A 22,436-nucleotide genomic window follows, 5' to 3' on the forward strand; every position below is an offset into this window, starting at 1 on the left:
GTTGCAATTTTGTTTTGACATTTTCCGAGCAAGTGAAAACGCACAGAATATTAAAGCAACAATTAGAAGTGCGGTGACGAAATAATGGAGAGGATCTGATCGGTTTCCACAGGCTGGCCCGAATGTGCGCATTGATGCAATTGATAACTGATGTTAGATAATGTTGCCAATTCCAGAAAATTACTCATGATGCTGATAAGCATTGTGTGATGATGGCTCCCTGGAAAAAAAGCCGTTCTGCGCCACATTCCTAAATAAAAGAAAAACACACCCTGGTGAGAGCACGCAAAGTGAAATCCGTCATCTGTTTTCTCAGGAATGTGTGATCCAAAAAGGTGTTTTGCAATATCAACAGCTCCTAAGCAAAAATTTTCAAAATTCCCTTGCATTTATTTTTAGCAGCAATCAAATTTAAATTTTCCTTCAGGACTTGAATCTTTCTTCTGAATTGTAAAAAACCAAAAAAAAAAGGTTAAAAGCTGGAAACGATCTTTTAATTTAAGATTCAGGGGCAAAGTAACTAAAGAAAGGAACTTAACAGATTGTTATTTTCATTGACGTCCTTTTGCACAAGCAGGTGACCGAGTGAGCGCAAACAACGCTATGAAATATTAAGATATATGTGAGAGGTAGGGAGCAATTCTGCACATGTGTGCGGGTCTGGGGTGGGGATGGATTAAACTCACCTGTTCTCTCTGCTGGGGGCAGATAGAGCATGTCAAATGAGTAGAAAGGGAAGCCAGCTGTTACACACAAATGCACGGACGCACACACATCCCCCACAGCATCCGTGTAACCCCATGGGGATTAGGAACACCTGTATTCATCCCTGTACAATGAGCTATAGAACCAGTTAAGCTAAAGGGCCTCGGGAGCTATTACGAAATGGGGGGATGGAACTGGTGGAGATATGGGAAGGGGGAGGTGGGGGGTTAATATGTGCCAAACTGTCTAAAAATGAAATAGATGTGAGAATTATAATATCCACGATGTAACAGGTAGGAAACAGAGTTGTCACAAAACTCCAGAGAGATGTGTTGTGTCATGTAAGACATGTACATGCCAGAGTAAGCGGTTCATTTTGCAGTGTATTAACCAAACAGGTGTTCCCATTAACAAGTAAGCTCTGAGGGGCAATCGGGTTGAGAAAACTGGCAGGGAGAGATAGAGACAGGGAGATGAATCAAGTACAAGGTTGCTAACAGGGACAAATGTGACTTTGTGGAGCACTGATCCTTCTATCTTTCGGGAAAATGTACTGTAAATTAGATAAACTTACTGTATAGAGTATTGTCACGCTGTTTATATGAACACACGCATAATGTTGTGAGGGTGTAGTACACTGCATCCCCAGGGTCTGCGTAGCTGAAGTCGACCAACTCGCTACCACACAGCTCAGCCCACAACCCGAGCACCACCTACACAGCTACAGGCTTACATTCATACACACACGCACACAATGAAGAGGCCATAGTGTGGAGCTTCATACCTGACCACCACCCAAACCAAGAACCCTCCTTCTCATTTTCTCACCCTCTATTCACACACAGCCACACCCTCACGGTTTCCCACAGATGTCCAAAATCTGCTGCGGCGTGTGGATATTATTCAGTGCAACAACCTCCGCCAGCCTCCAGCAAACACGATGGGAAACTTTGGCTTCAACCGAGAAAAAGACAGAAAAGTCATGCTGATGCACTTAATCTTGTTTAATCAACTTCAAAAGGTCCATTCATGAGAGAATGCACAAGTGTAAAGTGCTTCAAATCCTGCTTTGCAGTCCCACAAGAACACGCGCAGCTAATATTTTTTCCATCTTTCGGCCGATCTCGCCTACACTCCTCCTCCACTCATCCTTGTAACTGTTGTCTTGGTCTGTATTATATTCTCCCCGTGGAACACACAGATGGAGGTGCAGAGACACACACACACACACACACACACACACACACACACACACACACACACACACACTCACACTCATACACAGAAACACTGACATCCACTGTTCTCAATAATGATACTACACAACCCCACTTTAGGGAAGCAGCCCCACTGGGATGTCATGTCAGGACCCACAGACAGGATTTTGGAAGAAGCTAAGGTGACAGTATGGATGGCATATTGAAATGTGTTTGAATGCCAGAACAGCTGAGGATTGTAGGCATTAAAAGAAGATAATTAGGCTTTCACCTCCTCATGAGGACTTTGCAAAATGTGCACGGCATGCATGCAAACACACAAACACACACAGACAAGCCTACAGTAATTGAATTACTGAATAAAAGACTTTGGAGGATTTATCATATCAAGCGCCAACTCTTAACTGAGTAGTAGGAAGGACAAAGTAACCAGACAAATCCAGAGAGAGGCCTAAGACAATTTGGAAAAATGGCTTGATGGTCTCTTAATCCCAGAGATCCAGTTAGCTGATGTCAAACAGAGGAAAAGACCTAGATCTAACTGGCTTTACAAAGCTATAAGCCAAAAGGGCACGCTTTAAATCTGCAGTGTTTTTGTTTGATTTGTGTTAGCACAAAAAAGCCCAAGTGTATGTCTTCTCAGCCTTCTCTTGCTGACTTTTGTAACTTGTAACTTTGCTACTGCCTCATCAGAAAAAACAGGCTTTAACTGATGTAGGTTATACATAACAAGGTGAAACAATTAAAATAATCTCATGAGGAATAAATCCCAGCGTCAGTCTAAGTTTGTCTTATGTTATATAAAAGTTTGAAATCCCCTGTGATAATGGACAGTGATTAGAGCAATGCATAGATCTCTTTGCTGAGCGCTCACCTGGCTGTGCAGGGGATGCACGACAGCCAGGCGCCCACCGCCGTTTTCTTTACAGAGCGTGAATGAAGTGGGGTTGTTACCCTCTCACATGGTAAGCATGGTAGAAAATGGAGGAAGACGGAACTGACCGGTTTGAGAGGGCAGACACAGACAGCAGACATACACTGTACCCACAGCACTGGAGACAGACCGAGCGGGAGAGACGCTTCAGCTTTAATAAACAGAAAACACTTGACGCCACTCTCTTTTCAACTCTCAACGCGGATCAGATGATGATCAGCTGTACCTCAACAATTACAAAAAAAAGAAAAGAAGAAGAAAAAAAAATACCCAAGAGCACCATCTGCAAACAAAATCCCCCCCCCTCTGTCTTGTCTGGTACTCTAGGGTTGGGTGTTGACGCAGCAGAAATTTCCAGCTGGAGAAATCCCCCAAACGGAGGTTAATCGAGGGGAGAAGGAGGAGGGTTTAAGCCCTTGTCTTCCAGACTCAGAGCGCTTTCATTTTGAATCCCCTCCAGACGGCTGTACGGAGCATCACTCGTATTTTCTGGTACGGCGTGTGCGCTTGACAATTCCCCCACACCCCAATCAGTGTGACGATATCGTGTCATGCTTTTCAAAACTTTGTAAAAAATTTCAGCAGGATCCGGTGGTTTCGTCAAACTCGAGGAGCTGACACGAACCCCAAGAGAAAAATGATGTATGTGTCGGCAAGTGTCACATACACCTGCCTAACCTATAAGACGGGCTTTTTCGAAAAGTCAAAAGGACACGTTTGACTAAGTGTTGCATGGCTTTTATTCAAAACCAGTCGAAAATTACGCAAACTGGAAACTGCATTTTCTTCCTGCGTGCTAACAATGAAAAAAGTATTTGTTACTACCCATTTATACGAGTAATATTCATTTGGATTTGAAGCAGTTTGGTAGTATGTTCAAACACATGTGGAAAAACACAGCAAAGTGGACAGGAATAGATTTTTTTTTGTCTATCTTTTTAATAATTCGCCGCCTAATGTGTGAAATATGGCTTTAATATGCGTATCCATTCAACAAATTACAGCTTCTCCAAATATCAACAAGCGCAATAGACAGCTGGCTGTCACGTATGGAACAGGTAGGCGTACTTTCAGACTGTTGCCTGCTCACTCGGTCGGGTATATCGCTGTCAAAATACACTCTGCGTGGCTAACATGATGCCGACGGACTGGACTAAAAAGCACTGAGAGAGAGAAAAAAACAGAAAGAAAGAAAAAACAGACAGACAGGCCTTCATACAGTAGCTTTTCCGATGCCCAACTACTATAGCGCCACGATTTGTGAAGAGTTGCATTGTGTCATGTCTCCAACCTGTGCGCCCACCAACTATCAGCTGTAGACGCGATGGCTCCGTGAGGCAGAAAACTAATTGTTGGTAAGATAGAGCCCGAAGCCATGGAAATATTGCGATATCCGCCGCGTCTCAATGAAATCTTAAACCTGTTACCAAAGGGAGAGAGGCTGAACGCTGTATTTTTTTAAAGGGCTACTAGTAATATAAGGAAGTCAGACATACCTGTTACCCCATGGGGTCTGGGGTGGACGTGGTGTCGGTCCTTCGGAGTCCAATCTGGTGTGACAGCCTAAGAGAAGAAAGGAGGGGATGTCCAAAGCACTAGGTACTCTCCTTCCTCTCCTCTGTATGCTTTCTGTAAGTCTTATTCCCCGTTTTCTCCAACTCCCCGCTCCTCTTCCTCCACCAGCCCCTTTTTCTTTCTCTCTTTCCCTCCCCTGCTTTTCCGTGTCTTGGTATCAGGAGCCTCCCCCTCCTCCTCCTCCTCTTCTGTTCATGTCTATCTCTCTCTCGCGCTCTCTCTCCCCTTCTCTCTCAGTTCTAACCCTACGCGCTCTCTCTCTCCGTGTCCCCGTATCTCCTCTCGCTGTCTCTCTGGACAGTCAGGAAATGAGACAGCGTGAACGCACTATGTGTAGCCTATATCCATTTAATGTAAAATGATTCCGAAACGGCCATAATAATAATAATGATAATAATAATAATAATAATAATAATAGTAGTAGTAATAATAGTAATAATAATATGCGTTATGATGTAAGCAGTGGGGCTGTGATGAGCCCCTGTGGGTCTTCTAGCTTGTGCGTCTGTTGCCATAGGGCTCAGTAGTGACCGGGGGATTATTGTAACTTACCCCCTCTTGTGGCAACAACAAGAAAACACCGATCAGTCAAGATTTAAAAAACAAAAAAACAAAAACAAGAGTGGCTTTTGCAGTTTGACACAGTTTGACTGGAAAACACCTATGACAGACATGTGATGCTCAGGCCTTCAAGTGTCTCTTTTTTTTGGCAAAAAGTCAGGGGTAATTCCACTTTCAGCCTGAGCTCTCCTTTTCACACATGATGGATTTTTTTTCTTCTTCTTCTCATTGCATGCTTTTAAGTTCTGGGGAAAATTATGAGGTGGCAAACATTTAAGACAAAAGGTAGGGGGGACAGATGTGAGAAGTTCTGTGCGAGTCCAAAACAAACAGTGCATTTATTGGAATGTAGTGTACTTCCCGTTAAAGTACAGGTCTGCATCGGTGGGTTTAGAGTCAACAGATGGACTGACTGAACAGATGAAATTCTCAGACACGGAAGAAGCACTCAGACTTTTTTTGTTGTTGTTATTTACGTAAAAGCGTCAACACAAGAATGTAAAAATACTCTGTTATTACTAAAATGGATTCATTGAAAATGCAAAAGTACAGATGTTGCTATTATGAGGAACATACACTTAATAGGTGAGGTTTGTCTGTTTATTTATTTATCTGAAAACTCTTGTTTAGTCCAGCTGGACCTGGAGTCAGATGCTTCCAAAGGGTGTTGAGATAAACTGCAGGTGTCATAAGATCAGGCAGGGCATCGCGATCCAGCTTGTGCTGCCCGACTGGCTGATATGTATTACACTGACTTTCACATTCATAGGTGTGTAGATAACATTCGGTACAATACAAACTTTGAAACCTGACACTGTGTGTTTCTGCTTCAGTTATAAGGTTCATCCTAACATCTTCCACTATTCAAACATCCTTTTCATGTGGTATTCTATGCTGTAGAGCTACAACAAATACAAGAACTTTTTACACCACGTTTTACTATAGACTCACTAATTGCTTTATTAAGTACACATTGTTAGTTCTGGGTTGGACCCCGTTTTACCATCAGAACTGCATAAATTCTTTCCAGCACCTAGATGAGTCTTAGATAGATTGAACAAGGAGGGAAGGTTGCTCAGACAGTTTTAGCCCAAGTGCGACAGATTTGTCATCTGTGCATCCATGATGTGAATCTCCTGTTCCACCTCCTCCCAAAGCTTCTCTATTGGATTGAGATATGGTGATTATGGAGGCCAGTCGAGTGAAATCATTGTCATGTTTAGTAAGATAATCTGAACGTTGTGACACAGTATGCTATCCTTCTGGAACCAGCCATCAAAACATGGCTACACTTTGGTCATATAGGGTTTGTCATGGTCAGCAATTGGAGATAAAGTCTGAATTTCAGGAGTGGGACCACACCTCCAAACACACTCCTTCCGGTTCTTATCTATATATGTTCCCCCAGTTCTACAAGGTGTTCATTCTTGTTTACATGCCCCACCTTCCCTCCCCTTTCAATTCTTTAACTTCTTCACTTCTGTTTAGTACATGGGGATCTGCCAGGCCCGGGAGCCGCCACCAGTCCCCTTCGAGGCCTTCCCCAAACCGCAGCTCAATTCATGTCCAAGCCATTCACCTTTATCTACTAAAACGCTGTCAAACCTAAAATGAGGACGTGGGCCCAGCTGGTGAATAACACTCAGGTAGACTGCTGTGTTTAAATGACACTCAGTTGGTAGTAAGGATTCCAAAGTGTACCAAGAACATAGCATCCACACCAGTACACCACCATCAGCCTGATCCAAGCAGGATCCATCCATGCTTTCATGTTGTTTATGCCATATTACTTACTTACATTCTGAAACTACCATCTGAATGCCACAGAAAAAATCAAGACTCAAACCAGGCAACCTTTTGCCAGCCCTCTATTGTTCAAATTGATTGAGCTGATGGAGCTTCAGCTTCCTGTTCTTAGCTAACAGGAGCAGCCTGTGTGGTCTTCTGTAGCTGTAGCCCATCTTCCATGTGTTGTGTGATCAGAGATGCTCTTCTTAATATTTGTAACAAGTAGTTACTGGAATAGCCACCCCCACCCCACCCCCAATCCAGGTTGATGGATGGATGGTTATTTGAATTAGCATTGCCTCCCTGTCAGCTCGAAGCAGTCTGCCCATTCTCCTCTGACCTCTGGCACCAACAAGGCATTTTTATTCCCAGAAAACTGCTGCTCACTGGATATTTTTAATTTTTTGGACCATTCTCTGTAAACCATAGAGAAGGTTGTGCAGGAAAATCTCAGTAGATCAGCAGTTTATGAAAGCAGCCCATTTGACCCAACTACTACACCACGTTCAGAGTCACTTAAATCACCTACCTCAGTCTAATGCTCACTTAGAATTTCACCATAAAAGCTTAAATGCACAGAGCAGTTGCCATGTGACTGATTGATTAAACATTTGCATTAATGAACAGTCAAACAGGTGTATAAAGTTTCCAGTGAGTGTATAAGCATTTGCTATGACTGGTCCCTTCCTTGATGTACAGAAATCCAGCAGATAAACAACAGTAAACAAAGAAAACTGAGGGGAAATGCATATTAACTCATAAGGAAACTTTAATTATTATTAATATTTTAAATATAGAACTTGTCTCTTTATTCAGAACTTTTACAGTGTCAACAGACTGGAGTTTGTATGTGTCAGTGTGTCCAAGTCACTGATTAGAGTGAACTTTGTGTGTGGATGTATATAGTAATGAGGAACTGGGTATGAGCCTATTTCTTAGGAAACAGAATATATGGGCTGTGACCAGGAATCACTGTAGGTTTGAGGAAGTGGGGACGAAATATGGGGAAGAGAGCGGGTAGTACAGCAAAACATGCACTGCGCGTGCATGCACGTGTGTGTGTGTGCGTTTGTGGAGAGAGTGATGTGTGGCATGGCTCAGCAGGGGGTAGAGCTGTGTCTCCATCAGTCTGGTAGTTGGCTGCAGAGGGCTGGATAACAGAGGATGTCAGGCCATGTGGATTAAGGCTGTAGGTCTGTAATGCCCAGGCACAGATCCCTCTCTCTCTCACACACACACACACACACACACACACACACACACACACACACACACACACACACACACACACACACACACACACACACACACACTCACACACTCGCTCTCTGTGAGTAGGGTCTGCAAACACAATCCCTCTCTGAAACAAGCTGCTTTACTCAAAGCTGTGCTCCCTCACGCCAGCGTGGCCTTCCAATCCGCCTCTCACGACAAGCATGACCCTGGCATCCCCTCCTCAACCCCACTCCTCCTGTCTCTCGCCCGCTCTTTTCTCTCCCCCTGTCTGCTCATGGATGGGTTTAGGCGTCATTAGGCCACTTACACATGTATTCACTCCTAGGAGCACTCATCAAGGCAATCCACCCAGGAGAGAGCGAGTGGTGTGAGGGAAAAGCGGGATTTTGGTATTACAGTGGGTTTAGCCTGTGAGTGTGTGTGGTACTTATGTTTACAAAGAGTCCTTGAAGCACAAGGTGATGGGTGTGTTGTGGGCTGCTGTTTACCCAAAGGGGCAGTCACTGTTCTTCGGTATTCTGCCTTTCCCACCTAAGTTTCGCTATTAAATAATGAAAATAAGCTTGTTGTTTAGACTTTAACAGTTTGTCGCTGAGGCAGAGAAGAAGTTAAAAGCTAGACACAAAGAACACACATTGTCTCAGCGCAGGAAGTGAGACCAGGTCCCTTTCTAATGACTTGTATTTGAATCAGAGAAAAAACAAACAAACAAAAAAACAGGATGAAGAATGTAAACGCACTTTAGGAAAACTTTTTGAAGTCAAGCATTAATTTGCTCTCCAAGCTCCCCTGCTGAGGATCGCGGGAGCATAATTGGTCACATTGAATTAAACAGCAAAAAAAATCTACAACTGTCACAAAAATAGCACAAGGCGCTTTCAAAGCCCCATCCACTACCCTTCACTATCAATTTACCAAGGGGAACAGCTGTGTGCTGCTTGTGCCATCCTAGCCCTGCTTGTATAGAAGGCAGAGCCTGCGGCTGAAAGAACACTATCTCTACCAGGTGCAGGCAGGGGATGGGGGAAGGCTTTACAAAGGAATATTTGGCACAAGGTGTGAGACAACAATATGTGTGAAGGTGCAGCTTAGTGATACTCAAATCAGTATTGGGAAACGACAAGCCTTTTATAAAGAGAGTCCTCCCTCAGAGAGAAAGGCCAAATTAAGAGTATGGGAACCAAGTCCACTGATGAGAGGATGGAAGGGAGGAAGGAAAGGAACGAGGGGCAAGAGGAAAGTAAGGAAGGGTAGCATTAATAATGGAGGAGAAGAATCCAGAGAATGAGCCGATTTCTCAAAGAAGGTGTAAATGAATGAATTACAATGTAGAATGACACCAGGAAAAGCAGAATGAATTGAGGTTATTGGATTTAAGGGATGCATAATCATCTGGAGGATTCAGAGAATGTGTTTGTGCTCGCTGCCCACACATTTTGCGCCAGCGTGAAGGCACCGCGTGGAGTTTGGGGGGGCAGTGGAGCTGTTCACACCACTGCCTGTCCTTGTGTCACCCATAGGAATTTCTGTCCTCCCTAAGGCCTCAGGCCTTGGTGACTATTGTATGTATGAGATGAAAAGATGCCCCTGGACAAGCTGCGCATCACCACATCCAACATCGTGTCTTTCTTTGATAACAATTGCTCCTGGCTGATCTCATGCTGTCCATCGGCATGTGTGGACAAGGAAGATGTATTTTACCCATTTTTAGAGCAAAGAGGATCTTCTTCCCAAATGAAAATGCAGGCGGACTCATATTCAGGCTTTTCATGCCCATTTCTGTGGTATCAGCCCCTGGCTGCCTTGCTCTAACCCTACTATCCACTTTACTTTAGGGGAATTCACATCTTTCCTGATTATCATATTCTTCTTCTCTGTGTTATGAATCCTACATTAAACAGCCCTCTCCCCCTCTGCATCTTTCTTTCTTCGTCTTTCTCCGTCTGCATGTCTACCCTCTTGATCCCTTCCTCCACTATACTACCCCCTCCAAATCTCATTTACTCCAATGGAAGTAAGTAGAAGAAAAAGAGAGAGAGACAGAGAGCAAGAGAGAGACAGAGAGGAGTACAAAACGACCTTCTCTTCCCCGAAGCAAGAACATCTTCTTATTGTGGAGGTCACCGTCTCAGTTCAGCCCCACGCTCTGAACACTACTCTGCTTGTTTTAATGATGCACAGAGCGGAAGAAGAGGGAGGGAAAGTAAGATAGAGAGAGGGAAACTAACATAGTATTAGAGAGTGAGAGACAGTGAGAAAGAGACGAGTGTCGGGAGTGGATGGAGATGGGAGGATTGGGCTATTTTTTTCTACCGACTCGGCTCACCCCCACCCCCTCTCCTACCTTCCCTCCCCCTCTTCTGTGCAGAAAGTGCACCTCTCTTTCCACATCCATCTTGAAAGGTTCTTCTAAGCTGTCTAACCTCTCAGCAATATTATATATTATTGCTCGCCTCAACCCACACTGAAACCTGGGTTGCTATGCTACAATAATATGACCTCTCATCTCTTCTCCTCCACTACATTTCCTTTCTCATTGCTTTCTCTCGTTTCAGCAGGGAAAGGCGAAGGAAGGGGTTAACAGCCTCCCCCCATGCAGCTTGTCCCCATCAGGACACTCTGCCTCTTTAATGACCTCCTCGAGCTCAGCACTGCTACTTGATTTGACTCTGCTGACCATTTGGGGTCATGACCCCATTCCACACCACAGCAATGATCTTTGACCCTTACAGAAGGAATAGGATCTCATTTGTTCTATCTATCTAATTATATACAGCATGTAATGACTATCTATCTATCTATCTATCTATCTATCTATCTATCTATCTATCTATCTATCTATCTATCTATCTATCTATCTATCTATCTATCTATCTATCTATCTATCTATCTATCTATCTATCTATCTATCTATCTATCTATCTATCTATCTATCTAGTACCACAGTCCCTTGTAGGCATTCAAATTAAGAAGTATTCCTTATACATAATGGCCTTTAATAGTCTTTGTTATTGGATCATATTATTGGATTGGTTTGAATCAGATTTTAATGCACTGCCGGGTAGTTTAATTTATACCAATGCACCATATGTTGTTCGAAACCAAAAAAGTACAGTGTTTCCCTCTTAAATGAAGCAAAGTACAAGTAGAAAGTAGCAAGCTGGAAGTTGGAAGAAATACATAAAGTAAAGGTATCCATATGCATTGCGGTACAAGAGTACTTGTTTAATTCCCCCTACAGCTATCAACCTACCACCACTGGCTTCTTTCTTCCTGCACAAAACTAATTTCAGTATGATAGAGAGATACAGATATAGATAGATATGAACTGCTATGTGCTGCTGGTTCTGAAATTCTCAACCCAAATCATAATGCACAGCCAAAATTCTCTGTTACATCATCCATCTCCAATCCCTTCCTCCTCCTCCTCATTCTCTCCCTCCACCATCCTCTTCTTTCTCTCTTATCTCTGCTGGCCCCGTCTCTTGGGGGTCGTTCGTTTTTGTCATAATCACCTTGGAGATTGGGGACTGGTGCCCATGGCAGAGCTGAGCTGAGTGGAGGAGAGGAGGATAGAGGATGAGAGGATGAGAGAAAAAAAATTTGATTGGGGGGGGGTGTTAAGATGAGCAGTGGAGGACAGTCTTGCGGGGGGGATGACGGCTTGTCTGGCTCAGCCCCGGCTAATGTGAGGGGACAGCCTTGGCTATGCCTTAACCACACTCGCGCCGCCGATGCCAGGCAGAGCGGGGAGGAGAGAATAGACGGATGAAACGCTTTCCTTTTCAGCGCTGCCTTCTCCCGCCTGCACTGACTGCATTCGGAGGCGCGTGGGGCCCCAATGTCACACCCTGTAGGTGTTTAAGCTGCTTACTTACACCAACAAGAGAAAGAGATGAGGCAATAGAAGACAGGGAGACAGAAAGGGAGAAGAAGCTGCAGAAAGGATGAGAGAGGGAGAATGGGGAAGAGTTGGAAGAGGTCGGGGGCGGAGGTCATGGTTGTAGGAGGTTGTAATGTATAAGTATCCCAGTTAGACTGTCTTCATATCAAGGAAGGGTTTATTTTATGTGAGGGGGATACTCATCAAGCGTTAGGCCGGTGCAAATTGCACGTATCTAGGTGTGACGACTAGAACGCTGCATTGTAAGTGGGAAGAGGCAAAGTCATCAGGATGACAATATGATAAGTGTTTTTTCTCCAGCCCCACCCTGCTGACTCTCTGTCTTTTTTTTTTTTTATGCTCTTGGATAAGGAGAGGCTGAATGGGAAGGCGTGGGATGCACCAGTCAGGAGGTGGTTTCATCACGAGCGGGAGCCAGGGGGGTCGAAGTGTGCCGTGTGAGTTTTTAAAAAATCCTATTTTGCTGTGAGGCTTACTTGTGTTCAAACCTGTGTTTATCTCACTGGGATCTGAGGGGGTGATGATGACATGTGTTGGGGGTGGAGGGTGGGAGGGGGTTTAGCGTGAGGTCAAAGAGTGAGAGCCTTCTGTTGGGATCATTTTAGAGGTGCTACACAAGGGTCAAAAGGTGATAGTTTGGGCAAAGACGCCTCACACCAACAAACATGTTTGACATTTGTACTCGTGCTCTTTTTCTCTCAGTGTGTTGCGCTCACTGTTTTAACTTGTATTTCTGTCCTCTCAGCAGCCTTCTTGTTGATCCATGCTGGTAAGGTTCTCAGACACTCCCTCCTCAGGTCACCGGCTCTGTTTGTCCTAGCCTGCCTTTCCTTCTACCCTTTTCCCTCCCACCCCTCCATCTCCTCTCTTCCTCTCCTCGCCTGACCAGTTCCTCTAATTTGGTTTCTAATTTTTGTTCTGCACCTCATCTCCTCTCCCTTCGTCTATGTGGGGGTAAAGTGCAGCCCCTCCCTTCGGCGGTGTTTGTGTTTGCTCTGTTAATATAATGTGTATGCGCACTGTGCCCATGCGGGTTTGTGAGTAAATCCCCTAAAGTACCTGAGGTTTTTAGCTGAGCGGTCCTTCTTCAAAATGATGATTTAACACTGGTGGCCTTTGGGAAAACACGCCCCACATAAGATTCCTGGTTAACATGCTGGGAGAAACATGTTGGTTTACATCATGTGCAAAAAAACCCACACATCCAAAAGTGCACGCAAACACAAAGAATGAAAAAAAGTCAGACAGAACAGACAAATAAATAAAATGTGAGCCTGACTATGTGTATGATGTGTTTTTCTGTGTGTGTGGGTTGTCCAGGTGTTACTCATGTTGTGCATCTGTTTAAGCAGACACATAATGGGGGTATGTCTTGGTTAGGGTGTCCCAGTGATGTAAATTATTAAACTGTAAAGTGAAGACATTCACCGTATTTTAAGTTTAACGTAAGGTCAGTTTAAGGTGAGGGTTAACCAAGTAACTGCTATCGTTAAGGTTAGAGAGAAATCAAAGTAAAGTCCTCTGACGCTATCAGTATATATCTGTAATATGTGTCTTTGTGTGTATGTGCGTATTTGCTGGACAGAGTGAAATCGTGCATGGCGTGGTAGTAGAGCTTACAGTAAATGGAGACATTTAGGAAAGCAGTACACAGACACAAACACGCGGATCAAAGAGGTTTGAGCATTACAGTACACTGGGGAACAAAAGGAATAGAGAGAGGGAGAGAAGAGGATGTGAGTGAAGGTGAATAGAAACCCCAATCAATATGGCATCCAAGAACAGCTTGAGCTAACGAAGAGCGCAGAAAGCGGGAGAAAGCAAAGAGAGAGAAAAAAGTGGGTCGGATAATGAGTGGAGAGGGTGAGTGTTTGTGTGGAGGACAGAAAAAGGGAACAGAGCTGTGATAGAACAACACTGGGGGTCAGGACAGAGAGGAGAGACCGTGAATGAGGGAGTCACGAGCTCCTGACCCATACTGACCTCTCAGCCTGGAGGACCTGAAGCGCTCAGGGCAGGGAAGGGGATGAGGTGAGGTCTTGTGGGAGGTTTGGAAAAGGAGGAGGTGATATTGATGTGGCCAAAACATCAGGGGAGGGAAATGATGGGAGGAGGAATGAGGTTGATTGTCAAAAGGGATGGGAGTCAGCTGGCAATCCAGGGACAGTAGGGATTCCTCTTTTTGCTCTCACGAATACTGTACACAACTCCGAAACTGAGTTCACCTCAATACTCACATCAGCTTTGTGCACCTGTGTGTCTCCTTCACAGAGCGTTCTGGTAGCGCACTCACATTTGCGCATGTCACACATCTACCTGGATAACAGGTACATTTATTTTCTTATCACTAACATGTAGCAAAATAAACAGCTCCACATTCCTAAAAGCTACACATTTGTGCCAGGATAACTGGCACACATTTTGTTTGTACCCCAGGATTATTGGCTAATCCACGCGACCCTGTCTTGAGGATGATTCCCTGTTCAAAATCCAGTTTAGTCCTTTGAAAGAGGAAACACAGGGCTCAACAATGCACTACTACACAGACAGTGAGAAATATTCTGTGCTGAAAAAGGATTGCTATGCAGGTTTGTCTCCCAGTGCCCCTACTGTAGGTTTTCTCATGAGAAGCATTCTCACATGTTTTCACACAAATCAAAGATGGTGGATTTCTGTTTCAGTTTCACTGCTGTACAAGGATCAGCTGTACTTTTCTTTATAATGAGTTAAAACGGCTGCTCTGAAAAGGCCTCTTGTGCTTTTGCAGACAGAGAAGTTGCCCAGTGGTGGTATTTGTGGTAAAGGAAATGAATAATGGACCCAAAGCAATTCTTTTTTCTTTTTTGTTTCTTTCTTTCTTTTTTTTTGGTGCTGCACATACACTGAATTTCAATTCTTGAAAGATAATAATCCAGTCGGGGTGGTCGGGTTGGTAGCCCATATATGCAACCAGTAAATGAATGTTTCTGTGATAAGTGGCTCTTCAGACGTCAAAGTTGTGCATCTTGATGATTTGACCTTATTTAGCATTGCACTCCTGTAACATAGTCAGGCTCCATGTTCACTCACGATGTATGGGTTTGCAAGCAGGATCAAAATCCTTGCAGCAGACTAAGAATTAGATATCTATATATTTCTATTCCATACTGTTTTTTCCTTGTCAGATCTTGGCATCTACATTAGCTACTATGCAACTCATTTCTTGACAGTTTGCTCAGAGATTTGGGTGTGATCTTTGGTTGGGCCTCCAGCCACTAGCCTCAAGCAGAGATGAAGAGCCAGCTCACCTCTTTCCACAACTGGCCACAACTGATACTGAGTCAAGGACCATCACTTTAGGCTGTCCATAGCATGGTTTTTTTTCTTCTCCACACCGTACATATGCATGCAATCTGCAGAAATAACCTTCCAAGATCTGTAAACACACCTCAGTGTGCAAATGGAGGCATTCCCCCCAGTAAGACTTCATTCTGTGTAACCGTTTGATATAGGCTTAGGGCCAGTGTTGCATGTTATTCTGCTGTAACTATAAAATAAATATAGGATGAAATTAGAACAAATTTGACTGTGAGAATTGACAGTGGTTGCAGAGCACCAGCCATGTTTGTTCAGCTGTGAAAGACAGAAGTGTCTTCAGTGGCACAAAGAACCTCGAATTGTGGAACTTTTTGTGAAAATTGCATCTTGATCTGAACGTGCACGCAGCAGTAGACAAATATGGAATATGCAATCTTGATTTATTTTTTTTTCAGAATGCTTTCTAATACCTCAGAGTGCTTGCTGTGGATTGTGATGGATCGGGAAAGATTCATTTTGGTCTCCGAGTGAAGAACAAACTGCTTCGAAATTGTCTGTAAAGATATTTATTGTAACTTAAACAGTAAAATCAAGTAAAATTCTGGAAGCACTTATGTAAAATGACTAAACAGCGAGTTCTCCTCCAGGCACGTATGAACACTACAAAGACTCTGCTGTCACTGCATGTAAATAATGAATTAGGATGATTTCAGTTAGATTGTACTCATATCTTGTGGAGTCTACATGCCCTTCATTGCATTTTAATATATGCTAGTAAACCAAAGTGAGCGCAAGAATAGCTGTGGGATGGCTTTGGCAGGCTATCATTATGTATATAGAATTTTTTCTTTAGCACAGTTCTTTCATATATATATAAAAAACACAGTAAGTGAATGTGGAGGCTTTGAGATGCACGTCTTTTCTTTATGCTCACATAAGCTTTCACATTTATTGTCTCTCTATCAAGTGAAATCGATACATATTGCCGACGCTGAGTACTACCATGCTGTAGAAATGTTTATGACCATGAGCAACATTCCTCCTTCTGTTGCTCTTCGTGTACCTCCATCCTGTCTCCTACAGCCTCAGTTCTGGCTCTCCATCCCTCCCTCCTTCTCTCTTCTCATCCCTACTGCCTCCTTCTTGCTTTCTCACACACATGCACGCACACACACCCACACACACACACACACACACACACACACACACTCTCTCCCTTTCTTCAGCCTCCTCACAGTCCAGATGGCCTAACTGCCCCCACACTCACTCCCCCACATACACTCAGTCCACCATGCGCTCCACCCCACTCCTCCTCTCCCCCTACGGGAACAGCACTCCCTTTCGAGGAATAGACCCCCCCCCCCAGAAAAAAAAACACCACTACCATTGTTCATAATATATACACACACACCTCTCTCTCCCCACACACACACATCCTCTTCCACACTGTCCCTCCACAGACCACAGGCTTATATACGCCCACACAGACACACATACACACGCACTGACACAGAAGATCTCGTTCACAATTCTTCTCTTCTGCAGCATAATGACTGATGGGAGTATAGTAGGAATGCTGGTGCTGTAGGTGTGATACGGTGGCATAAAGTGAAATAGATCAGAACATGAGTGTGCTTTGTTGTGGTTGTTTTATTGGTGTCATAAATCCCATAAAACAGATCATTTCATCTCTTTTGATAATGGCGAGTGTTGGAGAATCAGCTCACCGACATCTTTCATTGGTGACTCAGCTGTTGCTAAGCACAGACGGGATCTTTAGAATGCCTTTCAACGAGGTGGTCGTGCGTCTCGTTTGTGTGGTCAGATCACGAGCGCAGACCTACCTGCAGAACCACAATGGTTCAAACAGAAGCGTGCCTACGTACATCCATCCTAAATCATCTTCATGACAATTAGCTGGTCTGGGGTCAGAGGCGGACCAGGCCAGGGAAGCGCAGAGATGGTTGCCAGGGTAGAGTCGAGTTCAAGAGCAGGGAGAGGTATAAGGGAAGAGGGCTATTGTTGGAGAGTGTGTGTGAGTGTGTGAGTGTGTGTGTTCATTGGCCAGGGAATGAAGGAGAAAGAGGGGAGAGGAGAGTTGTGGATGTTTTCTAGGGCCTGCTATGGTGGTGTGTAGGGGTGTAGGCCAGAGGAGGAGGGTGTGGTTAACGGTTCTAGCACTCACAGGAAGCCGTGAGGCAGGGAAAGGGGAAGTGAACCACCCCCACACTGTTCCAAGGTTGTGGCCGTGCTCTCCTCGAGGTCGGAACTAACTGACCTCAGCTTACAACTCCCACCACACCTTTAAACTCTTTAACACACATACACTCACACACACTCACACGCAGAGATGCCCGCAAGATTGGTAGATGAGGCACGGTCGCATACTTTTATACATAATGATTGATTGTTGAACTACATGTCAGTGTTGTGACTGTGCGTTCTACGTTCTATGGTTGTTGTTTTGGGTTTTTTTTTACAATGTAGCAAAACACTTAGCCAGCATTTTTATAAATAATTATATTCATAATTGTGTTTTACATCCACTTTGCTGGAGAAAATTGCTGTAAGTAGGATCACAGTGGTGATATATGACATTTGGCTCTGCAGCTGCAGAGCCGATGATCATCATAGTATTGCCAGCCATTTTCCAAAGCATACTACAGGTTACTAGATTGACTACCTCCTACACGATGCACACAATTAAACACAATGAATGCACAGAAAAATATGGAAACCATCCAGCGATACACTGAAAATTAATTGATACAGGCAATCAATCATAAACATTCATTTGCTTCGTCTATTAAAGAAAAGTTACGCACAGTATAGTTAATGGGAACTTATTAGAATAATTTTTAAAATAGGTGCCTAAAATGTTAGACACATTGTTATAAATCCACTCGGCATGACTTGATTTGGTCACGAGTCTTATGAGAAGATTAAATTTAATGAGATCATGTAAAAATTGTAATTTTCATTGTCGATTTTCACTGCAAGGTTAAGTGTATTTTTTAAAAAATACGTTATTATAGATTTGAAATCTTCCTAATCATTTCATGTACTTTTTAATGCAACTATAAATGAACAGAAAAGGTGTTTTACTTTATTTTTTGCCCTATACTTTCATGACACGAGCTGACCTAAACCCCTCCACTGACCCTCAGAGTTCACTGTGTGCCAGCCAGCTCGTCTCACACTTGGCCACCATCTTCTGGCTTTTCATTGCATACACACATTCATTTCCAGCCAAATGACCACCAGCAACATGGCTCAAACTCTTCAACTCTGGTCGGCTGACTCACAGACAGAATGCTGTAGGGGAACACAGGTTAAAGCTAGGCGAGCCAGCAGGAAAACACACACGCACATCCACACACACTCAAAGAATTTTTTCACTAAGGTTATGTTTTAATTAAACATTTATTAATAATTCAGATCAACAAAGCCAATTTTACAAAATACAGACAACAAACATAAACACGTTCTCACCTTCAAGATTAATATGTGGGTCAGCGTTCGCCAGAGTGACCCTTCATTCATCACCAATGTTCATAATGTTACCTTGGTGACTGCGTTTAATCTCCCCACAGAGACTTCTATCCCAATCTGACCCTTAACCCGGATGAAAGGAATGTCAGTGAGGTCACACACTCCTCCAGTCCATTTTGTACATGACCATTTGCCTTTGACGGGATGCTTGCAGAATCAGTATTCAGGGATAATAAAATCTTGCATTTTGCATATTGTCCAGATACATTTATTGCAAAACAGACTCTTCTCTCCTGTCCCGCCAATTTATTGGCAGTTTACGTTAAGTAAATGGGTAAAGCCACTTCCTCCCAAAAATCATGAGAAGCCTCGAAAAACAAAAGAATCCTGCTGCTCTTTAATGTTGGCAAAATTGCCAAAAATACAGATTTTAAAGGTACATCAAATTTATTACATCATTGTACGTGAGGAATTTTTCACGCTTTCAGAGGAGTAACATAAAGTGGTAACAGTAATGCTTTATACACACACACACATATATATATATATATTTGTAATTGCGGTTGCTGGGATAGTTAAAATAGAGCTAGAAAATACTGTGCAAAATGTTAGTTTAAAAAGATCTGATCACATGTATTCTGATTTCAATTATAGTTTTTTTCCTATAAGTTTTAGATCAAATTACTTATTCATTTCAGTAAATCAGAAGATTATAAAACAATGAAGGCGAGCAGGTGCTACTGTACATAACTCACAAGAAATACATTTAATGTGGTCATTTTTAAAAGATGTGTGTCCTGGGTCTAAAATACCCTCAGTGCAGTTTCCCATGAAAATATTTTTAAGAAATCTTATTTTATTCAAAGTTTTAGAAATGTGCAAAAAACAAAATGAGACATATCAAGGGAGGAATCTTACAAGCTGAGTGGAGAACGATCTGAAAAATTGGGGGGTTTATTAAATTATAGATTAGTCTATTAAATTGGGGTACTGCATCTGTAGTACATAATTAAACACGCTGGAAATGATACAGTGAGTAAATATCTTAACTAATTTAAGAGAAATGAATCCTTTTTAAAGACTTACATATTTCACTGACAGTTTCCAAGTCCAGTTACAATTAATTCATTTTATTTGGGCATATTTAGTTTAAAATATTACAATATTTTTTTATATTCTTGATCGATTACCGTTTCGGTTAAGATTCTGCTTTAAGCAAGATGATTCAGAACGTGCTGAACTACATTTGTGAGCTAAACAGGCAAATAAACTATTGAAAGTTGGTGCACTGATTTGTCTTCAGGGATATTAGCCACTTTACTCACTGTATCGATTATATAAATCTTGTAGGTCAAAATCAAAGAAAAGGAACAGTTAGATGTTTTTTGTAAAAACAGTAATAAATATAATTGTACTTTAGTTATAGATTCAAAGTGTTTTTAATGTTTTTCTACAGAATTGATGACAAAAAATTGGTAATAATGCAAAAAAGGTAAGTGCGGCCCAATATTTTTATGAGCTTATGCGTCCCATTTACAATATGCAGGCATCACTTACACTTTGAATATAATCCTAAAGTTTTTTAAAGCATCTTTTACATTTCTCAGCCATGCATTCTCTTTAAAAAAAAACTGAGACAACTCGAACGTTAACAGAGATGTCAAGTCGTCAAACAAGAAGAAGATTTTTTGCTTTATCGGAGCAAACAAGATTCTGGATGATTCTGGACCATCAGAGGTGGATTTTTCTTCACTATTTTAGAAGAGAAAGCACATGCGCTTACATTATTAATAATAAAACATGCTGAGAGGATATTCTACTTTGGGTCTGATGCTATTAGACCATATTTGAAAAAAATGTTTGTCCGCAACATTTAAAGAGCAACGACTACTTCATAAAACAGAATTACTGAATAGGACAATTTAGATTTGATGAAAATTAACATTCTTAATGCAATATCCACAAGCAGCAATAGCCTCTGGTTTTTGGTTACTGTGTGCATTGCTCCCTCTACTGGTTAATAATTACTGAAAGAAGCTGTTGAATTCTGTAACTCACCATTAAATATTATGACAATATATTTCTGTTTGAGGAAAAGTGACCTGTCAAACCATCTTTAATATAGCTTATAATGAACTTATGTAAGGGGTTTCTTTGCTGTTAGATTGCAATATTCCCTTTGAGTTAAGAAAACACAAAGGATCTTTGTGTTTTTCAGTTTTTAGCCATCCAATAATAAGACAAAAAGCTTCTGATTGTCAGCGTCCTCAGCAGGTAATTCAAAATCTTGGTGCGGGAACCAAATTCCAGCACAGTCCAGGAAGGTTTGGGCTTTTTTTTGGTGTTCCTTCTCATACTTTGCTGAGGCGAGTTAGCATTTCATGGGCTGACGAACCTGAGATTGAGCCTAAAATCACCATTCTCAGGTTGGACAGTCCTTGAAAGGACTACTCAAGATTTAAAGCGGGACCGGATGTGTTGTTCAGGCCGCTCTGCGAGCCGCCACACGCAGAGTCCACACTGAAGGCAAACGTGTACAAAAATAAAATTACTTGACAAAGAAAAGATGAGAATGTGTCTATGATACCACTCCACATGTGATTACACATCTGGAAATATACACCTGCTGATGGATAATCTAGTGAGCGGTTTTTCCATAATTCGGAGGCACAAATATCTGCTTTATGACCTCGTGGTGGAGAGCTGAAATTATATTTTGTAGTAATAATATTTTGGCCACCAACATTTCTAATTGCTCTGAACTAAATATCACTCAAAGGTAGATTTTTTTTTTCTAAAGCTAAACATAAGAATTTCAGTACAGCAGGTTTATTGATTGGATTCCATTTTGTGGTGTTGTTTGTAGCATTTCCTGCAGGATTATTAAATACATATGAAATAAAATCAAGAAGCAATTCCAAAAGCAAAACCAAACAAAGATCTAATTGAAAATCTAAAAAGTAAATCCACCTGTATAGTTAAAGGGTGTGATTTTGGCGCCACAGGCAACCACCCAGCGAGAATAAAACAGAATTCAAAAAAAAGCTTGAAAAGCTATTAATGGAAACAACGTCACATTAAGTTTATTGTGGTTACAAAATTTAATTCCTGTTCTTGTGATCTATATATGTTATTGTGTTTATAGCAGCGACGCATACAGCGATTCATCGCAGCTCATTTCTGTAGAATAGAAGTTTTTAACCTGATGGCAAACACTGCCACAGTGAAAAGCATTCAAACAACATATCTGCCTCACATTTGTGCCAATTTTCTCAGTCAGAAACTCCAGCCATAGATTAACACCACATCTGGCCCCCTGTTGTTAGCTAACTTGCACTAAAACCACTCAGAGAGCAATTAAACACTCAGCCAATGGAGCTTAATGCACAAACTAAAACTCATACTAAAAACAACTAAATCACCCTGGCCTGACTTTATGAGGACAGTCCAGTCTCTTAGAATTTTTACTCTCATGATAAACTATGCAGATGGAGAGTGGAGGGGAAGACACACACACACACATACACACACATAGAGCGAGAGAGTGAAAGGAGAAGGAGGGAGCGAAAGGGAAAGACAATACTTTACCCTCTTCAACAGACTAATCTAAACCCTCTTCACATGATTCAGAAATACTTCATCGTCTGAATTATTCATCCTCTACTCTCCGCATTAAGCTACTGCTCTGTGTTGGCCTACTCACACCATCTCTTCAACATTTACAACC

General features: G+C 42.4%; 1 protein-coding gene across 3 annotated transcripts in view; it reads right to left on the reverse strand.

Moving 5' to 3' along the window:
• zbtb46 (zinc finger and BTB domain containing 46) overlaps positions 1-4,688 on the reverse strand; it is a 60,154-nt gene extending 55,466 nt beyond the window's left edge. The window contains exon 1 of one of the 3 annotated variants that reach the window (XM_031745480.2): positions 4,353-4,666. The gene's annotated coding sequence lies outside the window, so the exon portion shown is untranslated. Of the gene's footprint in view, positions 1-4,352 lie in introns of all 3 variants that reach the window. The other 2 variants (XM_039604637.1, XM_039604636.1) reach the window with 2 other exon arrangements.
• Between the last annotated feature and the right edge of the window lie 17,748 nt (positions 4,689-22,436).

Source organism: Oreochromis aureus, linkage group 20 (genome assembly GCF_013358895.1).
Source record: "Oreochromis aureus strain Israel breed Guangdong linkage group 20, ZZ_aureus, whole genome shotgun sequence".
In the NCBI taxonomy this organism is placed as follows: domain Eukaryota; kingdom Metazoa; phylum Chordata; class Actinopteri; order Cichliformes; family Cichlidae; genus Oreochromis; species Oreochromis aureus.